This window comes from Centrocercus urophasianus, unplaced genomic scaffold (assembly GCF_019232065.1).
Source record: "Centrocercus urophasianus isolate 14NV4802_14NV808 unplaced genomic scaffold, USGS_Curo_1.0 seq_17, whole genome shotgun sequence".
NCBI lineage: Eukaryota > Metazoa > Chordata > Aves > Galliformes > Phasianidae > Centrocercus > Centrocercus urophasianus.
In genome coordinates, this window is record NW_024884722.1 from 29150157 (window position 1) to 29165043 (window position 14887).

The window sequence follows — 14887 nt, forward strand, 5'->3', positions numbered from 1 at the left end:
CTCCCGCACGGCTCTCCGGGCCGGCGCGGGCGTTAGGGCCCCCGGCGCCGCCTCCTCCGGCGCCGCTTCCTCCGCGCCGGAATTATCGCCGCTCTCGGGACGGGGCCCGGGACCATCTCTCCGCCATTTGCCCCGCTCCTTCCGTCACTGCGCGTCCCACGCCCGGCCGCCGCCCGCAGCCAATCGCACCCCGCCTCGCTCAACCGACCGCGCCGCCGCCGCGCACGCGCGCCCCCCGCCGGCCCCGCCCCGCCCCGCGCGGCGCCCGCCGGGAGCTGTAGTTTGTGTGGGAGGAAGGAGGCGGGCGGTACCGCCGGGCCTCGTCGGGCACATTGCGCGGGACGGCGCGCGGGCCCCCCCACTCCAGCTGGGCGGTGGTAAGGCCGCAAAGAGCCGCGGGCAGCCCCGCGGCTTGTGGCTGTGGTTGTGGCACGGCCCTATGGCAGCTCCATAAAAAGTTAGCGAGCCACCGCTCCTGACTGGTACTCACAGTGGCTACACAAGGCCCAGAAGCCACTCCAGAGAGGAAATGCTCCGTAGACGTCCCACAAAACAGCCACTCTGGGTTAAACCGCAGGTTTAGGGCACTGCAGTGCCACGAGCACTGCCCTACACGAGGCTTACAGCCACCCAGGACGCTGATCATAGAATCATTGAACCAACAAGGTTAGAAAAGACCCACAGGATCACACAGTCCACCTATTACCAATAGTACTCACTAAATCATGTCCCTCAACACAATGTCCAAATGTTCCTTGAACACCTCCAGGGTTGGTGACTCCACCACCTCCCTGGGCAGCCCATTCCAGTGCCTGACTGCTCTTTCAGAGAAGTATATTTCCTGATGTCCAGCCTAAATCTCCTCTGGCACATCTTGAAGCCATTTCTTCTATCCTGGTTATACAGGAGAAGAGGCTGACCCCCAGCTCGCTACTGATGCACACCTCTGAGACTGACCATAGTGATACAGGCTGTAAAGAAGAAAAAAAATTCTCCAACAGCAAACAGACACAAGAACCTACCACCACCGCAGCTTTGCCATAACCATGGAGCCTAAGATGGTTCCACAACACAGCTGTCACACTAGCTACAGCTCTCATCTGAGAAAAGGTTTTAAAGCACATGAGCCAAATGCAGCATGAATGTAATAATTAGGAACGAAAACAATAGGCTGCTTGCATCAGACAGAAGAGGTTATGGTTATCTCATTGTTTCTAGTTAGGAAACCTCGCTTTTTCTTAATCTTTATCCAATGCAAATTAATGGCCTACAGTATGGAGAAGCAAGATTATTTACAGAAACATTAAACAAAGTGATAAATGGGTTTTTGGCCTCTGCTTGGCACCTACTACCGTGTTACTGGCTTCTACGTTTAACATCTAAACAACAAACATGCTGAATGTGCTCTTTAAGTAGCTATACAGTTGGAGCTAGAGAGAGCAGAGAAAATGAACTGGGCCTTGTGATGAGAAATCCAAGTTGATTTGAAATAGGACAGAAGTGGCTGCTGCATTTCAAAGGTAGTTTACAAGTGCATTTATACCTTAAACACCTGACTCAGTTATTGGAAAGTAATTGAAAATAGGTTAAACATTTCCAAATACATGATTTGAATATAAAAAGTTTTTTTTTGTCCTCTGAATATTCTTGTATCAGAGCTATTAATTAGTTCTGTTTAATCATCAAGAGTAAAATAGCGCACACAATTCAACTGGTTTAGCTATCCACTGCATGAGTTTAATGTCTAATTTGGTAACTAATTGATCTGTTAGACAAAGAGAAAAAAAATAGTACTATGAGAGCTCAAAATACTTTTGGTCTCTGTGGAGTTATTTACAGCATTAAAAAATTTATCCTGAGACCAGAAAAACTGAACAAGATGGCCAGAGTGAGGAAGTGAAACCAAGAAACTATTTGGATATGAAGTCACGTAAAAGATAGGTAAATAAACAAGTTCCTAACTGAAAGCCTGACATAAATACTTACATCATTTAAACAGTATTTTAGATAATTTTGCAGCATAGTGACAGGAACTGGGTGCAATTAGTTTGGAAGCTGCTAGATACCCTTGAATCTTCAAGTTAGCTTTGTGTTTTCAACAGTATTTCTAATCTTCATAAAATCTCCATTCAGTCTACAATCTACAGTATTACAGATTTCTGGTCGTGGTGGAATTCCTCATGACTGATAGGGGATGCTGACCTATTTTATGTGCTGACTGGCTTAGGTCTCAGCAAAGCCATTAAGTCTTAGAAAACCTTTTGTTTAAATGATCGTGGGAAGCAAACGTTGCCAAGTTCAGAAGCCGCTGAAGTGATGGCCAATTTTTCTACGCCTACTTTATTTTAGATACATTTGAAAATTTTTACACCGGGTAACTTAATAATTTGTCAATTCACATGTTAAACTTGGCCATTTCCTTTTTATCTGGCTTACCTCAAGCATGCAAGCAACAAGACAGAGCAGATAACCAAATCCCATCCATCTTCAGCAGCAGATAAGTTTAGTTCTCATAAAGGGTGGAATTCAACAGGCATCTTATTCCTTTTTTTGCTATCTCCCTTCACAAAAAATAACAACATAAATCAAACAAACAAAAACAACACAGAAACCTTCACAAGAAACTAACCAGACAAAGCACTTCAATTTGGCATCTGCCTCCATGAGGAAAGCAGTGGAAGGTAAGCAGCCATCTTATAATTTCAGCTTTTCTGTCTTAAAAACTTCTTCTGGAAAGCCAGAGTGGGCTTTTCTAATTCATTCCATAATTCTCCCCTCCAAAAGAAACTAGCACCTTTGCTATTTATAGTGAAGTCAGAAGGCACTGAAAGATGTTGCTGAAATGCTTCAAAGCTGGGAATAAGGGAGAGAAAAGTGAAACAGGAGGAAAAATATTTAGGAAGGACAGAACAGTTAATTTGAATAATACACCCTGAAGCTTTCCCAGTTCTCTTTGGGAAGATACAAACCAGGTTGTTCAAAATAAGCTGTAGCCCAGTACAGAGCCTTTCATAGAATTCCATCTTTCAGTATCCATTAAAACACGTTAAACTGTTTCAGTGTAGTTTTTCATCCGAAAGAAAATGGAGGCAACACCATAAATACAACCTTGCTACACTCCTTTTCCCACCAAAAGAGAATGAGTTCAATAAACCACTGTCCCACTTCCCTACTAGGCACTGCCCAACAAGTACACATGAACTCACAGGCAGGCTCTCTCCACCAGTATCCAGACCTTTCCCTCCAGAACTATAAGTCAGTGGCACCTTAGAACACTCAGCATCTTCTCCTTCTCCACCTCCTTTTCTCTCCTTCCTGTCTCACCTAGCCAGTATTTGCCTCCCACATCATGTCCAGCTTTCTATATGGCAGTTCCTTCTGTGCCTTTTTTCCAGGTAGGAAGGGACTGGAGAGAAGAGGATGTCCTGCTGCTCTCACTGCACTCACAGCTGCTGCAGCACTTTCATGTCTCAATTAGTGCCACTTAAAACATCAAACATTTTGGTGTGTTTTGCTTTTTCTTTGTGAAATGTCAGTCTCCTCCTGTTCCTGTCCTTCAAGCATCACCCAGCACACCAGGGTGAGAGCAGTCAGGGCTTTGCCGTTTCACTTCACTGGGGCTAGAATTTCCCCCTTCATATTTGCTATGCAAATAGGTGAAGAGACACGTTAAGTAACTAATTACCATGCTTTAGTCAACCTTCCTGAAACAGCTCTGAAAATAGTTATTTATACATTAGTATCACTACTAATGTGTGCTGGAGGAAATTCAGCAACACAACTCGTGACTGCATGAGAGTTGATGAAAGCAGCTGTGCTGACAGCCACAGTGTTTGGATGAGGGCAGACCATAAAGCAGAGTTTGGAGGCCTGCAGCACAGTGTGTAAAGTGTGATTTCTGGTAATAGAAAGCTTTTCTCAGCAAGGCATTCCCAAACGGGTAGCATATTACTTTTCTGACACTGGTCCCTGGGAAGAAGGACCAAAAGGCTTTCAACAAGGAGATCTTGGTGTAGTTTTGGAACATGTTTTTCTGTATTTCTATCAGGTTGTAGCTTTCTCATCCTATGAGATAGCCAAGTCAAAGCATCAAGCTTCATCACTGAAAGGTTAAAAGAAGCACCACTGAACAGAAGGAAGAGACGCTGATGAGAGCACAGCAAGGGGCTAGTTTTTGGGGGTAAAAAGAGTTCCCTCAATCCTGATGTCAGTGAATCAAACCCAGGCAGCTAGCCAAAAAAAAAAAAAAAAAAAAAAAAAAAAAAAAAAAGTTGTGCTACTCCACCTTCTCTCTCCAGTCTGCACACCCATTTGATGCAATCACATGAGAAGGAGCATCATCTCTGCAATGTAAAAGCCTCTGGAAATACGAGTTTTACACGATGAACCAACAGCAGTCATTCACCTACGGCTAAATTCTCAGTGTTTGTTCTGCACAACATTGTGATAAGCCTGCAAGTCTGCTGGAAAAAAGCATGGTGAAGTACAGGTGGGAAATGCATGAAATAGCTTTCACTATGGCATAATTGCCAGGGGTGACTTTATTCTGCTGAATAAAGTTGATCTCAGCAAGCTCTGCCTTTTCCCAAGAAGATTTTGCAATGTGCCAAGGCGTTCCAGGAAAAACAAAACACGAAACCACCTCACTTACAAGGATGATGCAGCCTAACTTTAGAAGAGACAATGAAGACTTAAGTTTTTGCTCAGGCAAACTTTGCATTGTTTCCTTTTCATGAACTAAAAGGATCACCCTCTCAAATGCCTGAAATCTGTTGCAGCCTTGTAGGAGGAGCACCCTCAATTCCTCCTGGAAATTGTCTTAGAATTCTTCTTTTAAGAACTCAGTTCTCATTATTGTTGAATTTTTCTGTTTTCATGATGGTAGCCCTTAATGAAAGCTATCAAAATGTACTAGAATAGCAACTGTTGGAGAGAAAAGCATGAAAATGCAACAAGCAGTTGTTTTACTTTTCCTTTCTTATTAAGAGTTTGATAGGGCTGAATGTCCAGTTCCTTCTCCAGCAGCAGTGTAGCAGCCATTCCTGTTGCTTATTTTGATTCTTTCACCTGCATATACCTGACCTACACTTCTGCATTACATCCCATTACAGCTCATTCAAATAAGAATGTCTTCTTCAGTGCAATCCTGAGCAGCCTTGATCAGCACCGTGATCCGTATCACATAACATAGGTTATAGGATGCAAGATCTGAATCTTCAGAAAAACATTGAAATAATAAAGTACTAGTGCATAAAACTAAAGACAGGTGATTACACAGCTTACGTCTGAGGTTTTTTTTTTTAATTTCTATTCTTTGGAAATAATTTAGCTCTAAGATTGGAGAAAAATGGACATCAGCATGGCTTATTTCCAGAGGCAGGTACCTAGAGACACCAAGAGTGGAGCTTCATCCCCAGATGCTTTATCTAAGGCTTACAGAGAGATGCTCAGTGAGTGACAGATAGTGCAGGTCCTTCCCGTCTCACTCAGTTCCCAGGCCTTGTAATTTTCGATGCAACTGCCAAAGAAATTGGAGATCCGAGTCTTTTGGCTTGACTTTCCATTGTCTTCCCCCCTGCTGATGGAATATTGAGCAAAGGCTGAGTAATCATACAGGCACTGCTTGCTGCCATCCCCTTTGCACTGAATAGTCACTTTGGTCATTATCTGTTTGGACCAGATCCAGGCATGCTGCACAGAAGGAAAGGAAAAAAAAAATAATCATATCAGAATTACTTCTAAAGCCATTGAAGTATCCTCCAGCAGTTACCAGTAGCTGAGAGGGAGGTAAAATCCCATATCTGAAAGGGCACTGATTGTAGTTCTTCATTTTTATCGCATGTAAGACAATATGTGCAAATAGCAAATGCCTATGAAATAAAAATTAACCCGAGTAGATGTTTTAAACCAGTAATAGCTCTCTGCTGGACTCCAGTGACATCTACTGGTAAATGAAGAGGTTACCAAACATTCCTTGAAAATGCTAAAGCGTTACTTGGTGCAGCCCACTCACAGTGTATTCATTGCAATAGCTCAGGCTGAGAATCATGTTACAATTCAGTGTAGTTGTTTAAGGAAAATTGTACTTGGTTTCCTAAACATGATTTAGACTCCACCTGGTTGTTAACTTCTTGGAATTGCATTACTTAGGATGTTACCAAACGTTTTATTACTGACAGCAGGACATTAAAATACACCAGTGGAGTTTTGGCTTAGAGTACACTGTGACATGTGTTCAACTATTTCTTTACTTGTTTCATTCACATAACTATTGTCTGAAAGTAATTAATACCTCTTCACTTGCTCTCAGTTGTGTGTTTTTGCATGGATTGCAACAGTTAAAGTTTCTTCAACAATAGCACAACCAAATGAGACTGTTTTCACTTCTAACAGTTCCTCAATTTATCTTGTAGGCATAACAGATATTTCTAAGCATCAATTCTGCCACCACTCATAAAAAAAGGAACACCAATACATTCAATCAGGGACAGCTGGGAGCCACTTTTCTGGTTTCTGGTAAGTAGTTTGTGCTTGTTTATTTTTTTCAGGTGATACAAAACTCACTTTTCTTACTCTGTTAGTGAGATTTTGTGTCAAGGAACTTCTGAAAGCTCCTGGAATACTTCAGTAGTAAGACAAGAAAGATTTGCTTACCTTTCCTATTACCAGGATCTATGATCACGATTAAAAAAAGATATTTTCAGCAGTCTCTTAGCAAAAATTGGAATGAATAGCTCTCTTCATGGTGGAAATAGAGTTGTCATGTTTCTACACATCTTTCTGATCAGGCAATACAGCCAAAGTAACAAATTTCAGATACTTGAGATACTTTGTTTAGGAAAAGAAAATCCTCCCATGCTAATCCTATAGCTCCAAACCCTGATGCAAGGCTTCGTACTTCTATTACTGAGCAGCTTCACAAAATGGGTGCATTATGCACGATGTGCATTTGGAGACACAGCAGCTACTTCTGGAACACACAAGCTCAGTGCAGTAAGTGGACGCAGTACTTCTAGTCTCTCCAGCTACCATTTAGGCCCCACTGTACAAACTAATTCAATGTACTGGCATAGGTACATTTAAGAAAATTTGTGAATGAGGGTTTTGTTCTGAGTTTGAAAGGTAAATAACCATACACAAGGTTTTTAAACTACTGCCTTGCTCACTGACTGGCAATAAACACCACTTTGACAGAGCTGTATTTTGTTCACATTTCATTTGAAACTTTGTCCTTACTACCTCTGGCAGGTTGAATTACCTCAGTTTTGGCTCTCCCAACCTTAAGGCACTTTCAGGTATCACCAACCAAAACCAGATGCCCCAAATAAATCTTTCAACTCATATTAGAAAACTTTCAAGAAACTGAAGCTTTCAGTCCAAACTCTCACTTGGTAAAGCCTCCTGGTCTGCAGCACAAACTGTGCCACAACAACAGAAACACTCCATGGGGGGGTGAGGAAGCAGAGGAACAAGCCACCCTGCCCAACAGGGCACAGCACAGCTTCTGAAGAAGCCAGCACAGGCATCCCTGATAAGGAACACACAGATCTTTGAGAACCACCATTTAATTTGAAAATTACTTCTAACTTAAAGAATATAGATGAGGCAACTTTGCACAGCAAGAATATTTTTCTAGGTTACTGGAGTGAGTAGAGAGAACTGTTAATTCTTTGCTCTTAAGCTTGCATACACAGATGCATCAGATGTCAGAGCAGGACTTTGTGTGAGGCTGTGGAAATGGGATGCCCGGGTGTTATTCCTGGCACTGTGCTTGCAAACCTATGGTTATCTTTGCTGAAGTGCACAGTGACAGATAAACTCACAGGGAGCTGTCGTGGTGACAAATTCATACAGACAGAGAGGAATATAGTTTTTATGCACTAACGCCTTCTGAGGAGACTTTATACCCACACCTTGATTAACCTTGGATTCACATGTTACAATTATTGTACCAGGACTTAAGCTTCTTGTAAATTAGATGCTAATCTCTACACACAGAGCAAAAATATTTGAGGATTATCCATTCACTCCCTTGTGAAGGATAAGTGGGAAGCTTTTCTTGGCAAATGGGGGAAGCCTAAGTTACCTGTTTCTAAGTTTCCATTTAAACTCGATAGTTTACTTTTACAAACAAACAAAACCAACCAACCAGCTACCGTTTATGTGAACAGATGCTGTGCTGTCTTCTTGAAGCTGCAGGCTGAGAGGCAGATTTGTCATGCAGCGGCATAACACAGTCAACAAGCCTGCTCTGTTCCAGGGCTGCTATTCAGCTCCTTTTGGGCAGCAATGAAAGAAGATCACATCAATTTCATGCTGGTTTTACTGCTTGACAAAGATACAAGAAGAATCAGATACAGACACAAATCATGCCTAGATTGCAGAGGAGGAAGATAAAGCTTGTTGGGAAAACAAGGTATGGAAGACTGAGTCAGTGCTTTTACACCATTTAGTTTTACATGTCTTTTGCTTTTGGGTACTTCTGATGCAATGGCATTGCTTCTGTAACAGCTTCAATCCTGGCTGAGTTACATACCTTGAGCTTCATGTGCAATTAATTACAGCACGAGCAGGGCTTCTATATCCCTACAGGAGCACGGATTTTACAGACATCACCCTCTGCAACTGCCAGCACTTCACCTATGGCCCACACAAGTCTCAACACTGTGTTCTGCACCTGACATCACTCTCCATTAAGCAACTGAACTGCAACTCAGTGTATTTGCTTTACAGCAGAGTCTATCTGTGGATTCAGTTGTAATAAGAGAACTGACTTGGTTGGGGCCACACCTGTACTGCAGGTAAGATGTCTGCAGTCTGAGTGACCGCATTTAAGCTAGCTCCTTATCAGGCAGAGGAACGATGGAGCCAGCCCTGTTATGGCATCCCTGCTGCTGGGACTACGCATACGCAGATGAGAGCAAACTGGTACAACTGCAGTGAATGCTTTCATATCTCTCCAGCAGGAAGCAGTTGAGCAGATGGAAGTCAAGCACTGATCTCCTTCCTCATGTGTCATTGTCCATGTTATAATAAAAATTTACCTTTCTGCTATTTGATAAGCTATGAGTCAGGCAACCCCAGCACATTCTTTCATAGGAAGGAACTGAACTATCAGACAACTGACAAGGTAAACAGCCAGTATCCCAGGAAATAATTCTATGCAACAAGATGTTAAAATGTGTAGCTTTGTACTTCTGATCACAGTTACCTGCTTGTTTGAATACTTAGTCATATTTACACTGAAAGCCAATAAGGAAATACTATTTTACAAAAGCACGTTACACTTCAAATCTGCAGCAGTTCATTTAGTTCAGTTTTGAGTTCTGTTCTTGCACATTCAAATTCAGATTATTTTAAGGCCACAAAGGTTTGCTGACATATTCCCATAACACTATTCCACACCAGATTGCAGAACCACATAACCCAACATCTCCTGTCCGGGAAATAGGGGTTTGCAGCTGCTACATGAGCGCAGCAGCAGGCTCAGCCACCCCACTGCCACTGCCTCAAGGCCAACTCAGATGTAGTGCAGCCATAACACTCAGGCTATATGCAAGAGCAGTGAGACGCCTCATCAGGGTTTCCCGTTTCCTCTGCTTTGTTTCATGCTACTTTTAAGTTCAGGCCCTTGTATTTAAGCCTGGTTAAACAAATTGAAAGTGCAGCCTCTAATCCTGAGCTGTGCTGCAGGTAAGCCTGTGCCTGACTGTAGTGATGTTCCTTGCTGACCACCATCCATGCCTCATTGCTGCAGACCACTACAGCTACTATCACCACTCCTGCTCTGCTCTTACTACACAGATCTGGTGGGACTGCGACTCTTGGTGAGCTGGCAAGCCAGCTTTCCACCTGCCTTGAGCAGCTCCTGGCAGCCTCTCCTTGGTGAGCAGTCCATTCCTGAGGTTTTCTGATAGCAATCTCTCTTCAAGAGAAACAGGAAGCTAGATTCTAACCTATTATGAAACCATACACCGATTTGGTGATAACCAAAGTGATCTAGAAGAGTTCTTGATGAATGGAAGTCCTCCCTAGCCTCTTAAGCCCTTCTCTAAGCTGTACTAATAAATGCAAGTTTCTACATATTCTAGGTTCAAAAAGGATTAGGGCAACTGGCCCCTAAAAGTCAGACTTCAAGGCAAACAAGAAAGCAGCAGAGTGCTTAACATCTAGAAAGTCTGCTACACACCTCTAGCACCTCATAGCATAAGGCAGGTTCAGTAATCAGCAGGAATAAGAATTAGCAATGAAGGCACTGATATTCATGTAGTGAAGTTTACTACAAGGCATCTGTCTGTACATGAAATACTATTTTCCTTAATTATCCGTAATAGGAAATCCCAAGATTCTCAGCCGGCTCTGTCAGTTAATATTAACTCCAAACTTTGAAAATGGTATAAAAATAGAAAAGACCAAATCCTGCAGAGGCAGCAGAAGCACATTATGAAGAATGCAAATTTAGCTTGACTGGGAATGGCAGCATTGGCACCACTGGCCCCACTCCAGTATAGAGTTTGCCAACACAACGCATCAAAACAACAAAATTCAATGCAACATGATGTTCAGTTAACTCACAGAACACACACAAAATGAAATGACTACCATAGGTACGAAAGCTGGCAATTGATATCCATGAATACAGGTTCTACTACAGATGCAGCATCCTCTTTGGTAATAGCCACGAGGCAGAATTAATTTGTTTTCTTTCCAGGAGCATGCCCTCTCTTGTGCAAGCAAGGATACAGACAGTTCTTCTAAAGAAGGCTGTGAATCAGATAGCCTGTGTTTCTGCTAAGGACTGACTTCCTGACTACCCTTGCACAACTCTTACCCACCTCACATCCCATTTCGGGGCTTCAGAATGAAAATGCTACTTTTGTCTTCCTGCCATCTTAGTTGGAATGTAAATCTGATGAGTTCTTCAGTCTTTCACAGCTGTCATTCCATGATGAAAAATGCTGCACCGCAGAGAAAGGAATGTTATGACCTTCATTTCCTCATTATATAAGGCATATAGATATGCTATATAAGAACAGAATCTGGCCTGGCAGTCCTCTATCATAAAATGTAGTAGGACCAGCCTGACACTTCAGGAGTTATCACATTTGAGTTGCAGCTTGGACCATTGTAATTCATAACAAAACTCCGCCTTCTCACAATTTTAAAATAAGATAAAGTAAAAATACTTGCATTTAGTAATTGATGTATTGTCCTGTTTTTATTTTATCAGTAGAGTTTGACAGCAGGGGCTGCCTCAAGCACTAAACTCTTCACTGTAGCAATTACTGTGCAGTTGCTTTCAGAAACAGGAGAAGAGCAACAAAAGCCATCTTGTAACAAAAAGAGGGGCAAAGCTGCCAGAAATAGCAGCCCACAGGGCAGGTGGGGAATAGCCACCTCAGTACAAACAAGGGAAGAGCCACACTTCTAGGATGCAATGTAGAAATACATTACATTGCAGATGAACTCTAAGAATAGCTTGAATGGCAATTAAAAAGACAAGCACAAGGATTTCAGTGAGCCATAAGGCCTTGTTAACAACAATGTTAAGATCTTAAGTAAAAAAACACATTTTATAGCTGCTGAGCTTCATTTTGCCAAGACGCAATAAGGACTAGATACTCCTTAAGAAGAAGCCAAGTACAATAACAAGGCTAGAAGCACTAACCTCCTATTACCTGAGTTAATAACAGCAAGATGATTTAATCAAGTATCCAGACTATCCAGCAACTTGCTGTGATGATGCAGACCCAAGGTCAAGCCAGGAAATCAATCTACAGATCAGGTCAAATCCAGTGGGACCAACCACAGCCAGACACAACTCAGTAAGTACCCAGCAGACACAAGGTGATGGAATAAGCCCAAAATCGAGATAAAAAATCACCCCATAGATCAGCCAGGAAGACTGTGACTGATTCAGAGATCAGCATTTTTGCAACAAAGCCCAAAGATCACAAAGACCTAAACCTGAGTTTAGGGGGCTGAGCTGAGGGCCAAAGAGCGTGGGTCCCAGGTGAGGCTGGTTAGCTGCATTTCATTCATTTACAGTAAACGAAAGAAACCCAGCACACCGTTCTTCAGGGAACTCAGTTTCCCAAGCACTGTATTATAAAAAACAAGGATATTTTGGAAGAATTGTATTGCCTCAAATGGATATCACAGGACTACTTAGGCTCCATTGCTCTTACAATTTAATTTTCAAGCAGTTATTGGCACAGCTGGCTCTGCACAGGACTACAGACTGCTCAGCAAGTGATCACATTCCTCTCAGCCTTGTGACATCTCTGAACTGTGCTCATTTACAGCCATTCAGCTACTGCTTGGAAAACGACAGGAGCACTGCGTGTTGCTTAAATTGGTGTGGCCAGTTCTGTTGCTCCCAACTTCTGCTTCAAAGAATATCCAGTGGCGCCTTGCAGACCAGGCTATGTCTATATCCTCCTCAAATCAGGGGTCTAAATAATGTCTCCACTGGGGAATCCATGAAAGCAACATGTTGGAGATTCTTGGCTACTGTCCCCATCTGTTTTATTACATATATATATATATATATATTTAATAACTTTGCTTAAAATTTCCTAGAGTTCTTAGCAATTAATCATAATCTACTAAATAATATAATTAATCATAATAATGAAAGATGTGTTTTCAAGGAACTTTTCACGCACTGAGAATTGCTCTGATCAAGTGATAGGAGGCGAATTAAGATGTAAAATATTGATATTATAACAAATATTGCTTCTAAAGTAGAACTAAGGGAGAGAAGTATGAGAAACATGGATCTTTATGGGCTCTATGAAGAGTCAACAGGTGAGAAATACTTCTATAGATTCAGAAAGTTTTTGTATATTTTTCACCACAGATGATAAAGAAAGGAAAGAGATAAATGCAGGAGAAGATATATACAGCAAAATAAAAAGAAATGGGCAAGAAGGCTTTCAAAGGACTGGACTCTTTTTGCTGTACTGTATCAGAAATCCTCTCTTAGTTAATGCTCTCATTTCACTAAATAAAAACACTTATTGTAAAATATCAAGCATATAACTGGATATCTTGCTGCAGAAAAGAAATGAAGACAAGGTGCTCTATTTCTTGTCATGTGATAAAATAGTAGGTAAGTAAAGGCATTGTCCCTTATCAGTGCTTTCAATTTGAAAATAGATAATGAATACATATTTAAATAAATTAGAATTTGCCTGCTTATTTCATACAAAACAAGCTACTCCCTATCCATATAAAATACTTCAGACTTGAAAACAGTTAATTGTGAAACAGATTTGAAAGTTTAACAGCTGCCTCTGGCTGAGCCCTGTGTCTTATCTCAGAGACTAGTTAATCTTGTTGTGATTGCAGTTGCTTGAACAGTGTAATCAAATGAGGGAACAATGCATACAAACCCAGTTTCGCTGTTTAGTTCAGCGTGTATTAAACTGAAAGAAGAATCTGTAGTCATTTTGGCAAGTACTGCTAAAAATCCCTTAGCTTAATGCTATTTTTTAGAAGAAAATAATTCCATTCTCCTTATCTAGTTTCTAAAACCAGAACAATGTTCTTTTGGAACTAATTCACAAATAACCAGGTCAAAATATATTTAACAAATGGCTTTTACATATTTATCGTTTTCTAGCACTGGTCATGAACCATTTAAAGTTTTTTGTTTGTTTGTTTGTTTGTTTTTTTGTGTTTTTTTTTTTTTAATCAGAGTAAATCTGTTCCAAATGGCTGTCATTCAGCTGGTGCATTGTATGCAGCAATATGCTTCTGTATACCTTTCCTTTGCAGGGGAAAAGATGTTTCTTCGTTTACATTTTGTCACATCCTCTGCAATCAATGCTTCCTTCATTAGCTGATAAGAAGCCCTGAAGTTTGTGGAAAACATTGCAGTGAAAGCTTCTCAAAGGTCTCGTTACACATTTATTGTACTAGTTGGCTTTTTGGGCGTGCAAAGAGTTCTTGAACACAAAATCAGGGGGACTAAGATAAGAATTTGAGTTTGTCCATGTCCATGTTGTCCATGTCCACTGTTAAATTTCCAGCAGATATGGTCCACCACTTCTGTTATGGAAAATAGCTTGCTTTCGTGCTTTTCAAATTTCCAACAAGGCTAAATAATTATTTTTCTCCAGATTGAAAAATGTCAGAATGAATAAAGTGAGAGAATGAACAAAAAAGCTGGCATTTGGGAGAGAAGAAAGAAGCAGTGAAGGTGGGAGGAAAATGAAAGAAAAGAAGTTTAGTGGGTTGCAAAAGAACAGTTAGGTGACTTGTGAGAAGAGAAACTATCGCTAAGGCAACATCAAGTGCAGGAATAGAACAGCTTAAGTTAAATAAATACACTGTCGCTTGAGCTCTCAATCTTTCAGGGAACATTATTTAAGTATTTCTGAACAAAAGTCCTTTGAGGCCCCATCCTACTCTTTGTTTCTTCCACAGTTACACTCACAGCTCGTTTTCAACAAGACTCAAACACTGATGATCTTCTCAACTGATGCCGTGTATACAGTGGTTCTTAGTGTACCAACTCCTCAAAAAACACAACTCTCCTTCTAATGTTTATCATGATGAGATCTGATGAGTTCAGAAGCTGCTGGAGTTCTTATGACTGGTAACGAACATGACAGTTTTTGCTTTTTACTAGAGTATGCTTCAGTTCCCTTAATTACAGCCAGACCTCCGCATTTTGAGTGACGTAAATTATCGACTCCTCTAGCAAGGATCTGTTAGTGAAATGGATAGATCAGTACTTGCTTTCCTAACAAGTAGAGGACCTTCTAAAGCTAAGAATGCTTAATCTGCCACACACAGATGATACCATTAAAGTCAATATCATTTAGCATATGCTTTATTGTTATTTATTATAAACTTAATCATGTCCGTATCAGTTTTG